Source organism: Asterias rubens, chromosome 1 (assembly GCF_902459465.1).
Source record: "Asterias rubens chromosome 1, eAstRub1.3, whole genome shotgun sequence".
Lineage (NCBI taxonomy): Eukaryota > Metazoa > Echinodermata > Asteroidea > Forcipulatida > Asteriidae > Asterias > Asterias rubens.
Window position 1 is genome coordinate 26,748,293 of NC_047062.1, and position 16,927 is coordinate 26,765,219.

Genomic DNA, 16,927 nt, shown 5'->3' on the forward strand with positions numbered 1-16,927 from the left:
GTATTTGCTCAAATTTATTAGGCGGATGTTTTACTTTTTTAAGTGTGTATTTTTCTGCCCTTTTAATCTGTGTAATGTTGAAATAATTGTTTTCAACTGTTAATTGTTTTATTCCTATCTGCCAATGGAAGCTGAATTTCTGTATACTTATAATGTGGACAATAAAACATTCTAATTATAATTCTAATTATAATTCTGTAATAAATCGTGAACCATAGATCTACACAGGACACAGATAGTTCAGTGCACAGTTGAATGGTTTCAATTGCTCAATGGGCAACATGCCATGAAGAAATGAAGAGTTAGCTTTCAATTTAAATCAAATGTTTTTAATCAGGATGTGTTTGTTTGAGGTGTGCCTGTGTATTTATCCAAGTGACTGTCTAGAAGCCAGTGTTGCATTTCTACTAAGTTTAAAGGAACACGTTGCCTTGGATCTGACAAGTTGGTCTATAAAAAGCGTTTGAAAACGTTTGTTATGACTTTGGACTCCCATAAAAGGCCGACCGTGTTAGTTCGCAAAGTAAAACGAAAACCACGCAATTTCGAAGCAAATTTGTGTAGATCATGGTATTCTACTTTTCCAACATCTTTCTAACCATATGCATTTTATAAAAAAACAGTTACAAACGCTTTTCAAAGACCAACTCGACCGATCCAAGGCAACGTGTTCCTTTAACTAAATAATTTTTTTAAACCAAACAAACAGTGCTGGATATTCTGAATAGTCAACAATAAAATAAAAAAAACTCTTTTCAAAAGTCTTTCAAAAAGTAGTAACATTGCAGGCAATGTGTAAACATTCCCTGTAAGTGTAGGGTAAACAAACGCGAGCTGTGCGTAATTGAGATTCATGTGGACCTTTTTATTTATTTTCTCAGCAAGAGAAGTTCAGGAATAGGCCAGGCTAGCTTGGCATTTAGAAAACTTGGCAATAACCTTTGGAATCTAGAGAGAGAGAGAGAGACGAGTCCCAGGCAGTATTGATATCGTGCATTAATGCTGTGCACTAGGAGACCGAATTGAAGCTGACTGGCGCATGGGTACAAGGTGAGAAAAGTATTTGATTAATTATAGAAGGTAGACTTCCTGCTGTAGATTCCATTAGGAAATATTACTCTCATGCATTGCTAATTTGGTTGGGTTTTTTAAAACCTAAGAATCTTGATGATGAGTTGCTTTGTGTCTGAGGTGAAATAAAAATTGTCATATCAAGGGAAAGGGGTGGGGGAAGATGGAGCAACTTTTGTTTTTTATAAATTTGGAAGTAAGTTGGTTCATAATTGGTGTCGAGTAAAAGTAACAAGGGAAGTTTGATTGCATCTCCACCCATGCTGCATGACAATGATAACCCCAGTAGATGGGCCATTTACTTAATTATTAAACCATTATGCTTAAATCATCTCGCAGCTCTCTAGGTAGTGTGAAGCCACAAGAACTAGCTCTGTTTCCAGAGTTCATCTGTTAAGTCCTAAGCGAAGAGAATCAACTAAGTATCTTGCTCAAAACATTCAATCAACTTGTCATTCAATCAAACCGACATCTCCACCCTTTAATTCATCAAAATTAGTCCAATTGTAACTAGGAAATTATACTGAGAAAATAAAATTAGCTGTTGCAAACAACTTACCAACCAAAGGGACCGATGGTTTAAATGCAAAAAATAGTTAATGGCTTGAAGCTTCAACCCTAGCAGAGTCTTTCTCAAAATAATACTGACCCAACTTTGTGTCTACCTATTTTCCACATTAAAAAGTTTTGTTTGACAACAAAAAGTTGTGTTTAAAATACAATGTATGTATTTTTTTTTACCTCATTATTTTGTAATTGTCAAGATAAATTTTCATTACTTGTAGTTGTGGTTGGCTTTATTTGTAGAATGACTGTATATTTTGCTTTTGCTTCGTTCTTGGTCGAATGTTTTAGGCTGAAATGGAATTCACATTTTTAACAGAATATTGTTGTCTCAAAACAGAAACATTAAATAAAAAGCACATGAACAATAAAGCTCTTCTAATGTTCGTTTTAACATTGTTACAAGATACATGCCAGATAGTAATGAAGAAACCACACCATAAAAACAATAGAAAGGCCACCTAAAAATCAGAATCCAAATGAGTAATTAGTTATCTATAAGCAATCACTCAAGGAAAGTTGAACTGCAGAGTTGTAATATAATTAGTTGTTTTTATACATGTATATAATTATCAATAATAAATAAAGGTGTATTTTTTTTAAGAAAGTAATCACAAATTAGGAGCAAAGGTTGAAGAATTAAGTACCAATTTGAACTACAAAGATGTTCGGGAACAAATAAACTGTACACCTTGATCGCAGCCTGTAACACAATATTATAATGCAGCCGTCGATTTCACAAAACTCTTCCTAACTTAGGATTAATCTTAGGACTTCAGAACGAGTTCAGTTCCGTATCCGAAGACGTGGGACGCATTGAACCCATCCTAAAGTTAGGACGGGTTACTCGTCCTAACTCGAGATAAGACGAGTCCTAACTCTTTGTGAAATTGACGGCAGTTCTTATATAGCGCATAATACAATATATGAATCTCTTTGCACTTCTGTACTTAAAAATATGGGTTTTCAGTTTAGATTGAAATTGTTCAATATGTTGATTGTTTTTCTGAAGCAATATTCAGCTCTATAGTATAAGATTAGGTCCTGAACCTTGCAAGATGGCATTAAATGAATCCTGTCATTTGATGCACACAAGGGTCTATAGACTAATAATTTTTAGGTCAAAGATTAATAAATTTAACATTAAGTATAAATTTGAACAGGGTGAAATATAAGGAGTGTTTGTTTTCATTTTCAAACACTTTTTACAATTTATTTCCCTTGGGGTGTTACTTAGGCTGTTGCATGTGGAATGATGAGAAAAGCCCTTTTCACACGGCCAAAATGTAGCCAGGGTCCCTTGCTACAAAATTTACAAGCGTGGATTGTTTATTTGTTATCACCATGCGTGACTGATTTTGTGAGCTTTCCCACTGCAAAGTTATAAAACTAACAACCCTTGTGTGACATGAGAGTGATATGATGCATTGGTAATCCTGATCACCTTAGTTGGGCAAGATCACCCGCAATAGCATGCGCTGTATGGGCATTTTCACCTAGGACGTCGTCCATTAAACAAGGGTTCCTTTCACGTAGCAATGTTGGACAAGATTTGACAAGGGACCCTGGACACTCCAAAAATTGTTGTCCTTTCACACAAGGTGCATTTTGTAAAATCTTACAACCATGCTACAATTTAGCAAGAGACACTTGCTAAATTGCTCTTGTGTGAAAGGGGCTAAACTGTAGCGTAAACAAAGCTTGCTATCCCATAATTCCATGTTCAAAGTAAGCAAAGATTTGTTGGTTAGAAATGTTTTGGCTAATGAAACTACATGTACTTATTGAAAGAAACAGTTTCTTTGGATTCCACATTGAGGACATGTGTTGTCTCCAAATAATGTTATCTCATTTACCAGACCGTGAGCAAACAGCAATGAACTTGAAGTCAAAAAAGAACAATTATATCACAAAAACTTCAAAAGACCCATAGTAATACCTGATAACTTTACAAACTAAATATCCATTATATTGGTGCTATGTAAGGATTGGTACTATGTATTACATAGGGCCTACATGACATTTTGCTTGAAGGATATTTGAAAAATACATATAATTTTTGCCCATCGGAAAGGAATTTATCAATCCCACATATGTTATAATTTTAGGTCTAACATGCAAAAAACAAATGTCAGAATGAAGATACCAGCACATGTAACTTGCTAAGCAATATTCTGAAGTAATTAAATTTAGGTGAGAAATGTTGATGATAAACTTAAAAGGCTTCCAGCATTTCCATTCACTTTTATTATCATTTTTCTATTCATACAGCAGATTCCACTTCATAACTGAACTTGGGGATTAAATACAGATTTAGTATATATAAATTAAAATAAAAAATGATAAGTTTACCTGACTATAAAGTTCATACCAGTGAAATATTTTCAACTGAAGTAATGTCCGAGTTGAGATAATTTTCAGTTACCCCCCCCCCACCTCCATAATTACTAATTTTAATTGCTTCAATAATTTTGGTAAGATAAGATAAGATAAGATAAGAACTTTATTATCCCACACTGGGGAAATTAAAACTGGCCATGATTCATACAGTACAGACAAAAACCAACATGCGGCAAATAAATTTTCATTGGTTCTTATGATCACCAGATTTGATTGAAAAAAAAAAAAATCCCAGTTATTTACTCCTCCGTTTGAAATTAATGATTAGTAGTTTAAAATTTTACTTGCTGAGGTGCTGTAATTTTTAAGAAGTGAGTGAACAATGTCATATAAATTATGTTCCTCTCCTGTAAAATGTATTACCAGTGAGGCCTACGGTACAAATACTATCATAAGAAAACAATTAATTGTCTCACTAAGACGAAAACTATTTTTGTGACTTGTTTTATTCATTTCTCAAAAACTACAGCACCTCAGCAAGTAATATTTTCAGGGAAGCTTTCTACCATCATTATCTTCAACTCGTGTAAAGTTTATTGTAAATCTATGGACATTGTGGGTTTTTTTTTCCTACAAAGAGTACCCAAATCCTTTCAAACACGCAGACTTCACCTTTAACTAGGCATATGGCACAGAATCGTCACTGTTTTTCAATTGACTCACTATTGTGAAGTATATTTAGTTGTTATATCAATACTATTGACAGATGTCTAGACTTGAATCGACAACTGCAGTTGCCCGTTTAGCCCTTTCTCGAAATGTGTGGACATGTTCATTGTCAAGCCTGGATTTATCAATACATGGGAGGTAAGGATCAACACAATTTCCGCAAACTGCTCAGCAGCAAAAACTACCTGGGATAAGAATGAATGCCGCGGGGTATGGTATTTGGATGATAAGCTAAGCTGTAAAGCAATCAAGTTTGGCGAGAACCAGTCAGAACATCATAATATGTACATGTATATTAAATGAGACTGGTTAAATGCTTAGCTCTGAAACTTAGTGTTGCAAGCTAGTTTTATACCCAGCAGCGTATAGGCTATGTTTCTGTGGTTAGCAAATTTGTGTACTTACATATTAGCCTCATGAACTATATGGACTGTGCCTGGCTGATTTCATGAAATGGTAAGCAGACAAATAAACATTTAATAAAATTTCAGTTAGCAACATGGTTTATGATGAGCAACAGTTACCTTTCTTTTAAGATTTGGTGGCAAGATTTCAAATTGTGCATGTTATAGGAAGTAAAACTTGTTTATGACTAGACCCCTGAGTTCTCAGAACCAACAGTTCTTCCCAAAAGATTTTATTCAGTTGTTACATGCAAACCTTTCCGCAGCAAAAGAGAGTTGAATTATGAAATTGAGCTTGGATCATATACATCTTAACCTAGGAGTGTAAAACCTTAACAGACCACATCCTTTTGATTACACACAGCCCAAATACATCATCAAGGCTCAACGGGCCTAATAAGGCTCAACGGGCCTAATAAGGCTCAACGGGCCTAATAATCCTTGTATATCCTCACTGTGACAGGGCTTCACACATTTCAATGCCAACAATGAAAAACAGTTTATATTTTGTAAGGAATTTTGTGCATGTTTATAAATATGCTTATTTCAATTGTGGCAACTAAAATAATGTAGGCCTAAGCAGTGGTTATTTTAAGGGCATTCATATGCCCTTAAAACTTTTTTCTCAAATTTGATATTTTTCAAATGGAAATCTTTCGTAGAGTTTGGACTTAAGGGGGAAAACTTAAAATAATTTATACCAATCCCGTATTTTATAAGTATATTTTGCAGCAAATCTGTTTTTATGAGGTTTAGCTCCATACATTTATGATGTTTAGATTTATGGCTTGACTATCTCTACAGTCAGTTCATCAAAGTACCAGCTATTACCCTCAGAACAAGTTATGTATTCAAGGAATGTGGGTCAACTCATGTGCATCAATGCCTTAAGGGAAACCAATGAAAATAAGCCATCAGAAAACTGACACACGCCAGGCAGCACGTAACACCAACAATTTATACCTAGAATTCTCACCAACCAATCATATCTGGAAGTTTAAAAATAGATGTGAATTATTTGTTTGGGAGTGTATGTCTTGGTGGGAATGCAGAAAGATTTAGAGATTGCTTGGAGAGGAGTCATACATTGAAGACCCTTGGAAGTTATCGGATATCCTAGGAGATAGCACCAGATTTGATTGCACACTGTTCCATGAAAGAATCTGTTTGTTGATTACTATCTGTGGATTTATTGAGTGTCTGTATCGTAGCATCCATCAAAACAAGGCAGAAATCACAGTCCGATGGGATGGTAGAAGTTGAGGTTATGCCTTCTTGGAACTGGTAAGCAGAAACCTTGGTTTGAGGCATGATTGGATTGGACCAATTGTGTAACTTTAATTTCATGCTAATAGGCATCTGCAAAATGCAAAAATGTCTGAATCACATACATGTAAGGGTTTGAGAACTATCTTTTTAGACCTCAGGCCACACTGCATGGTTCTGCTTACAGGAGAACTCTACACCCAAAGTCACTGCTTACATGATCAGCTTCAAGTGTGAGCCGTGACAGCAAAGAACGCCTAACAACGTTAAAGTCCCCTGGAAGCGGTATTTTGTCAAAATAAAGCTTTTGTCACTAAAATATGTGTTTTGATGAGTGAAATATGAATAAACAATTAACTATAAGGTTTAAAAAAATTAGCTTCCATGTTATTTACAAATTTTAAAATAAGCCCGACCCGAGAGGGCGCTGCTCGTGACGTCAATCGAGGCGCGATTAATCGCATGCAGTGCCAACACAAGATAGTGACGCTTGGCGCAAGCTAAAAACATGCCCTCAAAGTTGAAACAATACCTGATTTTTTTCACGTTAGGCAAACGCTCCTTCAGGTTCATTACATCTTTCAGGTACCTTCTTCGACTACCCCACTAGCTGGAAAAATTGTTGGGATGGCGTCATGTTTTAGAAAAGAACTTTTCTCTTCATGTCAAAATGTGTAGTGTATTCCGGATTCTCAAAGCACGACGACTCGAAGTGTTTGCTGCACAGCGCTGGAAAAGACTTGCAAACTGACCCATCTTTAGTTGTTTTGCTGCATCCATGCAGCAGCAATACACCTGGTCGACATTGCAAGAAAAATGCAAGAAAAAACCTTTTTCGAAACGTACAAACTCACGAATAGGACTTGAATGTACTTGCACGTATGTGTGTTCGATGTTCGATCGAGGCAAAGTCTGCCTCGATTGACGTCACAAAAGGGGTAGGCGGAGTCGGCCCCAAACAACTTTATTTTGTTTTTTTAACATATAAATGTTAAAAACAATTACTCAAGAAATTATTTTATTGTTCAGAAACATATACTCTTATGTTTGAATTTTTTTATATATTTCTACATGTAGGTGACTTTAAACACACTCACACTCGCAAAGTTTCCTTGCTTATGCTTGAGTATGATGAATAAATTGTGTTCTTTAACATGACTATTATCTGAAGTCCACTAAACAAGGGTTTATTTGGTGGTAAATTTGTATTAGTGATTGAGGCATTGGCTGGAGTAGTGATGTAGTTTGAATGGTAACTAAAAGCATTACCAGTACAATCCCTGTCTTTACATTGAGATGGATTTTAAATTTTTTGATTTTGTATATAAACACAAATCCCAGTGTGGTGACATTAGAATAATGAGGATATTTATCAACTTCCTCACTGATAATAGTAAATTCTTTACTGCACCATATTTAATATGTACATGACGTATCTATGTTTGAATTGATATATTAAGAATAGTTTCATAGAGATTAAAGGTTGGTATGCAAAAGGTTGGTAAAAGTCTTGCAGGACAAAACTCAAAGAATGGAACTATGAGCTCAAGGCCAAATTTCACAGAGCTGCCTTAAAAAAAATATTGCTTTAACACATTTCTGCCGAGCAAAAATGAGCAGGATTCATTCACAAAAAGGTACTGCAACATTTTATTTTGGCTGGTAACCTAAATCTGGTATGCATGAATGTTTTTGTTCTCAGCTTAGGATACTTTTTGTGCTTTCGCAGCTCTATAAAATAGTGGCCCTGCCGTCGGTTTCACCAAACTCATCCTAACTTAGGATTAATCTTAGGACTTAAGACGAGTTAAGTTCCCTATCCAAAGACGTAGGACGCATTGAACCCATCCTAAGTTAGGACTGGTTACTCGTCCTAACTCGAGATAGAATTAATCCTAGCGATATGTGAAATCGGCCACTGGTCAATGGGTGAGGTCAGTGGCTGTAATTGCAGTAAGAGGTCATGGGTTTGAAATTGAGCAGATGTAAGGAATAAACCAAAACATGTATACAAACTGCAAGTTGCTGGACATTTTTGTCCAGCGGGGTGTTATTATAAGGCTGCAGGGAGCACTGGTCCAACAAATACTGTCTACATGGTCCATCAGACTCAACCTGTGAAGTCAATTAGGGCTACAAATGCCACCATATAGACCGAGAGCTTATACAACAGGATTGTGTGATGGGTTGGGGGACATAACCATAAAAGTTATTGGTGTTTGTCTGAATAAAGTACCAATTTGGAAAGGTCTTGCAGGCAGTTTTGGACTATGGGTTGGCTTACATGTTGTGTCCTGTATACCAACTCAGGTCCACTGTGAGCACTGAGTGTCAAGGCCACTGTGAGCATCACATACACAAATACAAACAAGAAGTGGGAAGCCACAAGGAGTTGACTGACTTGCAAAAAAACAAGAATTATTCAGTCAACTTATTAATAATGCAAGTATGCAGATTATCTGGACCAACCACTAGATGCAGTTAATTTGCTACTGGGTCAACTAACAAAGACTAGATGAAGTATGCTTTGTATTTGCATGTATTTGGTTGAAAAGGAGTTAAACACAAGGCTGTTTCCAAGAGTTAGTTAAGGCGCTCATTGCTTTGCCAACCCATATTTGTCTAGTGTTAGACACTGAACATTGTACATCTAAGGCGCCAGTATGCATGGACTATAAAGGCCAAGACTATCAGGCTGCTGTGTAATGTCGATTCACTTTGGTAACAGGAGATCCAGACTTGAGATATGTGCAAATATTCAATATTTAAAATGGGTAGCTGATCAAAATTTGCTTCATTCAAATATTTTTAACATTCAAGTCTTGAAAACAGACAATAATATTTTGTTCAGTGATTCACTAAATATGTAGTATTCGATTGTAGTCAATTACAATGTACCATGTGTCTTTATTGTTATTATAGCATGTCCAGCAGTCTAATGTTTTTCCAACCACATACTTTTGAAGGTTCACTACTGACACTTCAGCTTTTTTTCAATTTTCAACATCCTCCTACAAGTTTGGCAAATAAAGTTTTTAAAAACCCCAAATGAATTATTATTATTAATATTTATGGTTTATTAAAAACGTTCAATTTGGTTGCCATGGGCATATTTACATTGAATTTACAAAATTTACAGTTAAAGATGCTATGTATGTCAGATTTTTGGCTGATTTGACCCAAACGTTTTGATTTAAAATTCAATAGCTATTTTGATTGGGGTCGAGAAAGTTACAAGTTTTCATTTGAGCCATTGCTCGAAAAAAAGTCCGCCAATTGTTAGTAGCAGTGACATAAAGTGCTCAAAATTAGTTTTTGTTGGGATCCCGACAATATATCACATGACCAATTCTTTTGTGTACTATAAGAAACGTTTTAAATTTTTGTCATGGTTCCTGACCATTAAAAGTAAAAGTTAAACTTTTCTTTTCGTTAGAGTGGGTGATACTCTTTGAAATACCATTCACTCAAAAATCTATTTTTTAATGTTTGGGGCAAAAAATCTGACATAGCATCTTTAAAACATGAAAATTACAGACAGTAAACAAAAATGTGATTGACATTAAACAAAGGATTATAAAATGCACACAGGCAGTCAACTTAGTGGAGAATGAATAGAATAATATGATAATATTTTGTATAAAATATTGTTGGTTGAGTGACAGTTGACTGTGCACAAGAAATGTGGTTTAGTGTAGATTGACATTCAAGCCCTTCTGTCATTATTCGTATAATGTGCACACAGTATGTAATATCATTTATATCAGACTAGTCAATACTTTAATTGATGAATACGACCTTGGTTTTGCCTGAATAAACATTTAAATCAATGATGTCTGTAAATTCTGCTGGCACAGTATATTTGCCATGGATTCCCGCTATACGCTCATTGTCTTGAGCCCACATAGTATTGTACCCACGTCTGGAGCACAGAGCACATCCATATATGAGCTTGGATTCCATTTAGTTTATACATGGCATATCAGATTGCATTCATCTCCTAACAACTTCATGCTCTTAAAGGGTCTACTGCTGTTATAGTCAGTTTTAAAATATCATGTACAACTGTATGAGCAATCTTTGCAAATTAGACAACTAAGCGACATATGATTGACATTTTGTACAACATTTCTGAGATCTGTTCATAAAGACCGAAATAAAACCTGTAAAGAACAAGTTACATTAAGTTGGACAGTGAATTTTAAAGGATCTGCTGCGTTTTAAATTTCAGATGTTGACCTTCCAGTAATATTTTGTTGGGGATTTTTACGCATTACACGTATATTCTTGTTAAATACAATTGCAGCAACCCAAATAAACAGTGAGTTGTGGAGACTTCATTTTCTATATCTCAACCCTCACAATTATACACAAGACGCTCATCAGACACCTATTTTGCATATTGATCACATGCTTATAAAGAATCTCCATTGATTGTACACCCAGGCAGAAAAGTGTCACAAAAATTGGTTCAAGCAATATTTCTGAAATATTGGATTGATTTCAACCTGTATGAATGACTAAAATCATAAAGCATCAACTCCGCATTTGATAATCTGTGGACACAAAACTCATTTTACTAATTGGTAAATGACCAGTTTGTGATAAAGAGTCATTGACTTCAACTGTCTGTTTTAAATACATTAGACTCTGGATTGCAATACAGTTTTATGTTCATCGCCATTTTCTGTTTTTTTTTAAACAAAGCTCATTCTCATGCCTGATGCACTGATGTACTTGGACAAATGAGAAATTGCCATGGACAGCCGCACTTAAACTTTGTACATACAGTATTTTAAACATTTTAATGTTCTTTAAAAATGACATCAGCTAATCGGCTAAATAATTATTGCATGCCTGATTTGTATAGAATACAGAGGTTAATAGTGATTGCTCATTCATGGTCACCGATACTCGGCCACCTGGTCTATTTCACATGGAAATATTTCTATGGAGGATTGGTATGCAGACAAACTTAATCGTCAGATTGATCCCAGTCAATTTTGCTATATTTTATATGCAACTTAACCCCAAACAAAGCTTAAAGGCACTCTTGTTAAGGCACTACAAGAAAAGAAACAAATATTTAATATGAGCTGAAGGTAGGAATCACTTTTAAAACAGTATACAATTGTTGCACGCTGTGGTCGGGTCCGTGGTGTTTTGTCCCCTGAGGGGGAAAATGGCACCCAGGGCGAAGCCATTATTACTTCTCTTCTTGAAGTTATGTTGTCATCTTCAAACATTATTACCACAGAGTATGCATAGTTTAATAAGCAGACGAACAGTTGTTAAAATAATAAACAATTCTTCACTGTTCCCTCGAACCCACGGCTGTTTCAAACAAAGTGCTGGAAATCGACCAACACGGATCTTTGTATCACATCACATTGTTGGTTCTTGACCAATAAAACTCTACAATTTGTTACCGAGGTATAAGAATCTAGATTGTTTAATGGAGGGAACAATCCACCAGGCAAGAAAGTCCAGGCAAGGAGAGATTCAGTATGTGGATTAAAGCTGTTGGAATGACTCTTTGTTCTACATCTTAACAAAGCGAGAGTGTACGCTCAAATATCCTGACAGGAGACACCTGGGGTGCGTTCCACTCGCGCAAACGAATCGCAACTGTTCGCGCAAACGTTGTTTGTCTTTGGAATGATTGGTGCGTATTACGTGATGTCAATCTGGCAGCGCCCTGAAATGAAGATGGCGCCCACCATCATAGTTTTTTGTTTTACTTTGTTTTTGCTGTAATAGTCCTCTTTTTTACATCATTACATCAACTAAACTTTGTTATTTTAAATCTGCATTATCATCCACCGAAAATACAATATTATTATGATTATGACAAAGAAATAATACCGTATGCTTGTCCGCCATTTATAAAAACCCTTGCCAACACCTCAGAAGTATGTTCGCGTAAGATTGCAAACGTTCGCCAACGGTGGCGTGCACAACTCGTTCCACTTGAAATTTGTGGCAACTGTTGGCAATGTTTGCGCGAGTGTCACCCCAGGTCAGAGTGGCACAGTTTACATGAAAATATCTTAAGAAAAGAGAAGCTGGCTACAGACCCTCAATGGGAAAGAGGTTGTGTCGTTGATCCCAACACTTCACCAACAAGATTAACAATACGCTTCTGCACTCTATCTAATAAAGATAAGTGACAGCAGAAGCTCCCGCACAAATGTGACATTAATACTCCATTCATGCCATTAGGGGACGTATAGTTGTCTTATACAGGTGGAGAGTAGCATCAGGAGGTAAGAGCTTCTGAGCTCAATATAGACAACCAACTCGCATGGAAGCACACTTTGCAATGCCTAAGATATACATGTACCTCTCCCAACAGGCATTGGTGGAGATGTCAAGTCCAAGAAGGCAAACATTTGATATCAAAGGCAAAGTGGATGGAGCCTTGTGAATGGATGGATATGTACTACCCTCTTGATAATTACTAATCCTGTACTTTGAGTTTTAGAAACCATGTATACAAAATGTTGTTTTCTTGAGACATTGGCACCTATTAGAATAAATGAGAGTTTACCATTATAATACCCTATGAGAACTACCAGGTTGAAAAATACTTGTATGAATTATGTACCACCGATTGCAGGGTATGTAGTTTGCTTTCCATTACTTAGACTGACATTTAACGGTTTATAACAAGGAACATAAGGGAGCAATTTCATGGCTCTGCTTACTGTGGAAATCTGCGCTTACAGTCCAGTCAACGTTCTCTGCTAACCCGGTTAGCGCCGAGTTTTTAAGAATGCTTAACTTCCTAAATTCACCTAGATGTAGAGCATAGATTTATCTGCTACCATTGTCATTCCTTGGTGCCTCTGAAATATTCCAGTAGACATTAATAAATTGCCCTCACAGAGATGCCCTTTAATTAGGAACAATTAGTAATATCACATCACCAGCTGTTAACCTTTGAAAATGTAATTTGACTGTACTTTTAGTTAGTGCGGTTAATGGAAAATCACCTTGTGCCTAATATAAGGATGTTTTAATGGTTTGTAACAGGCCATTGATGCCTTGAGCATTCACAATAAGGCCAACTGCTACATGATATCTATTGTTACCATGGTTACCAATATACAAAGCCATCAGTGACCATCACATCTGTTCTTTATGATCAAATCAATTGATGTTTGCAAAGCTGCCTCGAAGATTACCTGCACCCACTCCCTTCCTTTTCAACTAGCCAGCGTGCTTAAGTGTGTTATGAAAATTAAAATGATTGAAATAACAGTTTTGTTTACACTCTTCCATAGATTTAAATTTAGTTATAAACTGACTGAGCAATCCAAACAACATAAATGGCAAGGTTGAGGTAATGTTTGTTCAGTTTTTGATAAAACATGTGAAAGCAACAATATACAACGTTGACACATAGATTTATGAAGAAAAATTGATATTGGGGCATCATCGATTTTGGTACTGGATCATAGACATATTTGGGGGTTATTCCCGTTACAATGTGCCCCAAAACAATAAAAGAATTCTAAGGGGAAAAAACAAATAAAATGTAACAATTTAAAACTAAACAAACAAATACTAATTGGTTGAAACAAAGTCAATCTCTTCCAGAAGGTATGAAGAGGTTGCTAAAAGATCATGGTCTGTTTGTTTTGTCCCCCCAGATTCTAAATGACTGAAGATTGGTAACATTATTGGATACTTTTGACTATCTAGAGCTGCATCCCCTTCATCAACCATGGCTGATTCCAGATTATCCACAAAGGTCCTGCTAGCAACTATTATTATCTTATTCACTGTAGCTGCAACGGTATGTATTGTAGTCATAAAATTCTGAAGGTTTGATTGAACCTAGGGTCAAGTACAAGTTTATTTCTCAAATCCTTGATTCTTGGATCTCCATTATCCCAGGCCTCAAAATAACCCTCAGCACCCACAGCATTAGACCAATCCATTAGGATCCGCTCACGGCGCACGTGTGAGCAAGAACACATGAGCCTCTCCAATGCCATTCTGAACAACTCTGCTTGCGCGCCAAGCATACGCGCATGCATGTCAGACCTTATTTTGTCAGACTTTTGGTTGCACAATGTGTTGTGATTAGTCAATATGCAATGGGGCTGAGCTTAATGGATCGATCTGTTGCCGTGGTGCCCTGTGCATCTACTGATGGTGCCCTTTGCAAACTGCAATACAATTTTCCAGTAACCCTTACCAGAGGGAGAAATTGTCTTGCCCCTTCAAGAGCCAAGTTCAAGGTCTGTTATCCCGATAAATCCTTTCTTACTCTAACCAAACCATAGAAATAGAACCCGGAGAACGCTGAGTGCGTCATTGTGCGTGAAATTTCGTTGTGAGATCATTTTTATGGATGCGCGTACGCCATTCTTTCTGTGTTTATGGCCCATAGAGCTACATTGACTAGAGCGCTAACACCCCGTTATACACGCACTAAAGTTTTGAAGCCGTGTGGACATAGACCAATGAAAACACGTAGAAACGGTCAATGTGCAATGCCATTTTGCCATACGTGCGTATCGCGTGGTATCAATACGCCGCGTCCACAGACGGCACAGAGAACGGCCGAGCTCAGCGTTGTTCGGGTTCTATTTCTATGAACCAAACCAACATCTATGTTAACTCAACACCCAGACTGTTGTCCTGACTCTGATTATGGTGATATGCCTAATGTCATGTAAAGCATAATCAGTTTAATAGTGCAGTCCTCAGAATCAATCCAAACATGAAGTTTGATTTTGAAGGGATTGGGACAGTAGTGTTACAAGTACTTTGCCTGGGCCCAATTTCCTAAAGCTGCCTAAGCACAAAAAGTAGCTATGTAAGCACAACAAACTTATGCTTAGCAGAATAAAGTTACCAGTCAAAATACCATTTCACATGCACCATTTGTCATGTGACTGTATCCTGCCCATTTCTGCTCAGCAGGAAAAAGTTAAGCACTATTCTCTTAAGCAGCTCTATAAAATTGGGCCCAGGTCCTTTGCTAAGCATGATAGGTGTGGCAGTGTACATGTAGTTCTCCTTCCAAAATAATTAAACAGAAAAAAGATGTTAGATTTTATTGGCTTTTGGTGACAAAGGAGTGGTAATTATCAATAAAAAAAATTGATTACTTTTTAAAATCTGAAAGTTTCCTCCAGAGAAATACTGTTTGGTGTGTACTTGTGACGTAATATTATTTCTGTTAGCCCAAAATAATGTTGACATTGAATTGACTTTTCAGGGAATGTCTAAGCTCTCAGCGATGACTATGATCATGATTGCCTCATTAGTCTTCACTACAACCATCATCGCTATGTGCTTTGATAAAGCCATCTTACACTTTGCTGAAAGGAAAGCTGCACAACAGGCTGCAAAAGAGACTAGCACATCCACTGCAACAAAGTCAGAATGAGAGGAAAATATACAAAACAATGTCATCGTCTCCACTCCTACCACTGATCTTCACTCGACCTATTCAGACTAGACTAACATGTCTGAAGATGGATACTTTTTGACTGTTTTACTGCCGGAATAAAATCCTGTAAGGACAAGGTGCAAATTGGGTTTGTAAATCACAACATAATCCTGTCATCAATGAGGTCCTATGTAAGGTCAGTAAGCAAACATTACCATTGACTGGTTCCCTGTGTGTGGGATACCCGTAAGTAGAATCACAGGCAGCAAACGTACAATAAGATACATTATCTTCCAGTACGCGCTAATCCTCCAATCAGATTCTCGAACCGGAGTGTGGTAATAAGCCATAACCTACTCCCAGTTTTTACATAGCACTCTGCGTATTGTGAGTGTCAATGTGTCCAATCCTATGTATATGGTCAGTGCATGCTGTTTGTCATGAAATAACGCTACCATCAAATCATCTATCTGGCAGCTGGGATATAAACTTTCAACTCATTTAATTCTGAAGAATGGACTTCCCTCAACAAAAATCATGAGCATTCAACACCCAGTGTTTTCTGGATAAGGGCAGTTCCATAGAAATGTAAACCTCAGTGCCAAAATTTCAAAATGGCACTAATGTGGCAAATGAGGCATCATTTTTGTAGCTAATTGTATGAATTTTATTAAAATATAATTTGTTACTGAAAATATTCAGCGGCTCAAGTTCTATTTTCGACTGAAAAAATACTTTAAAAATAGTGAAATTGGCTCAAAAATAATGTTTTGCCAAATTAATCAAATTTTTTACTGTGGTTAAATAGTGTTTGTTTTGGTTTTGCACCTGTTTGAAGTTTGCTATGGTAACAACACAATGATGGAAAAAAATTTAAAAATTTCTTTAACAATTTTATGATATTCAATATTTCAGGAAACTTACTTTTCCGATGTACGTCCGACACCAAAATAGTGAATATTTTAATCTCCCTATATCAACCGTGGGCAGAAAATTTTCAAATTTACACTACAAAGCACAATTGATGCCCTCTATCTAACCATGGAATTATTTCTTTAAAAAAATCTTCTTAATCGTACAAAATCCTGGTGTCGGACGTGCATTTTGTTCGTACGTCCGACACCTCCAAAATATTTATGTGAAA

General features: G+C 36.5%; 1 protein-coding gene and 1 long non-coding RNA gene across 3 annotated transcripts in view; one reads left to right on the top strand and one right to left on the bottom strand.

Annotated features, from left to right (window-relative positions):
* LOC117290318 (EF-hand calcium-binding domain-containing protein 11-like) overlaps positions 1-16,927 on the bottom strand; it is a 41,322-nt gene that overhangs the window by 1,465 nt on the left and 22,930 nt on the right. The window lies entirely within an intron of this gene.
* Positions 966-16,577, top strand: LOC117290329. 2 transcript variants are annotated; one of them, XR_004519041.1, is made up of 3 exons: positions 966-1,050; positions 14,030-14,175; positions 15,610-16,577. It is a non-coding gene; the product is annotated as an uncharacterized LOC117290329 (long non-coding RNA). The 2 variants fall into 2 exon arrangements; XR_004519040.1 differs by lacking the exon at positions 966-1,050 and adding an exon at positions 6,046-6,392.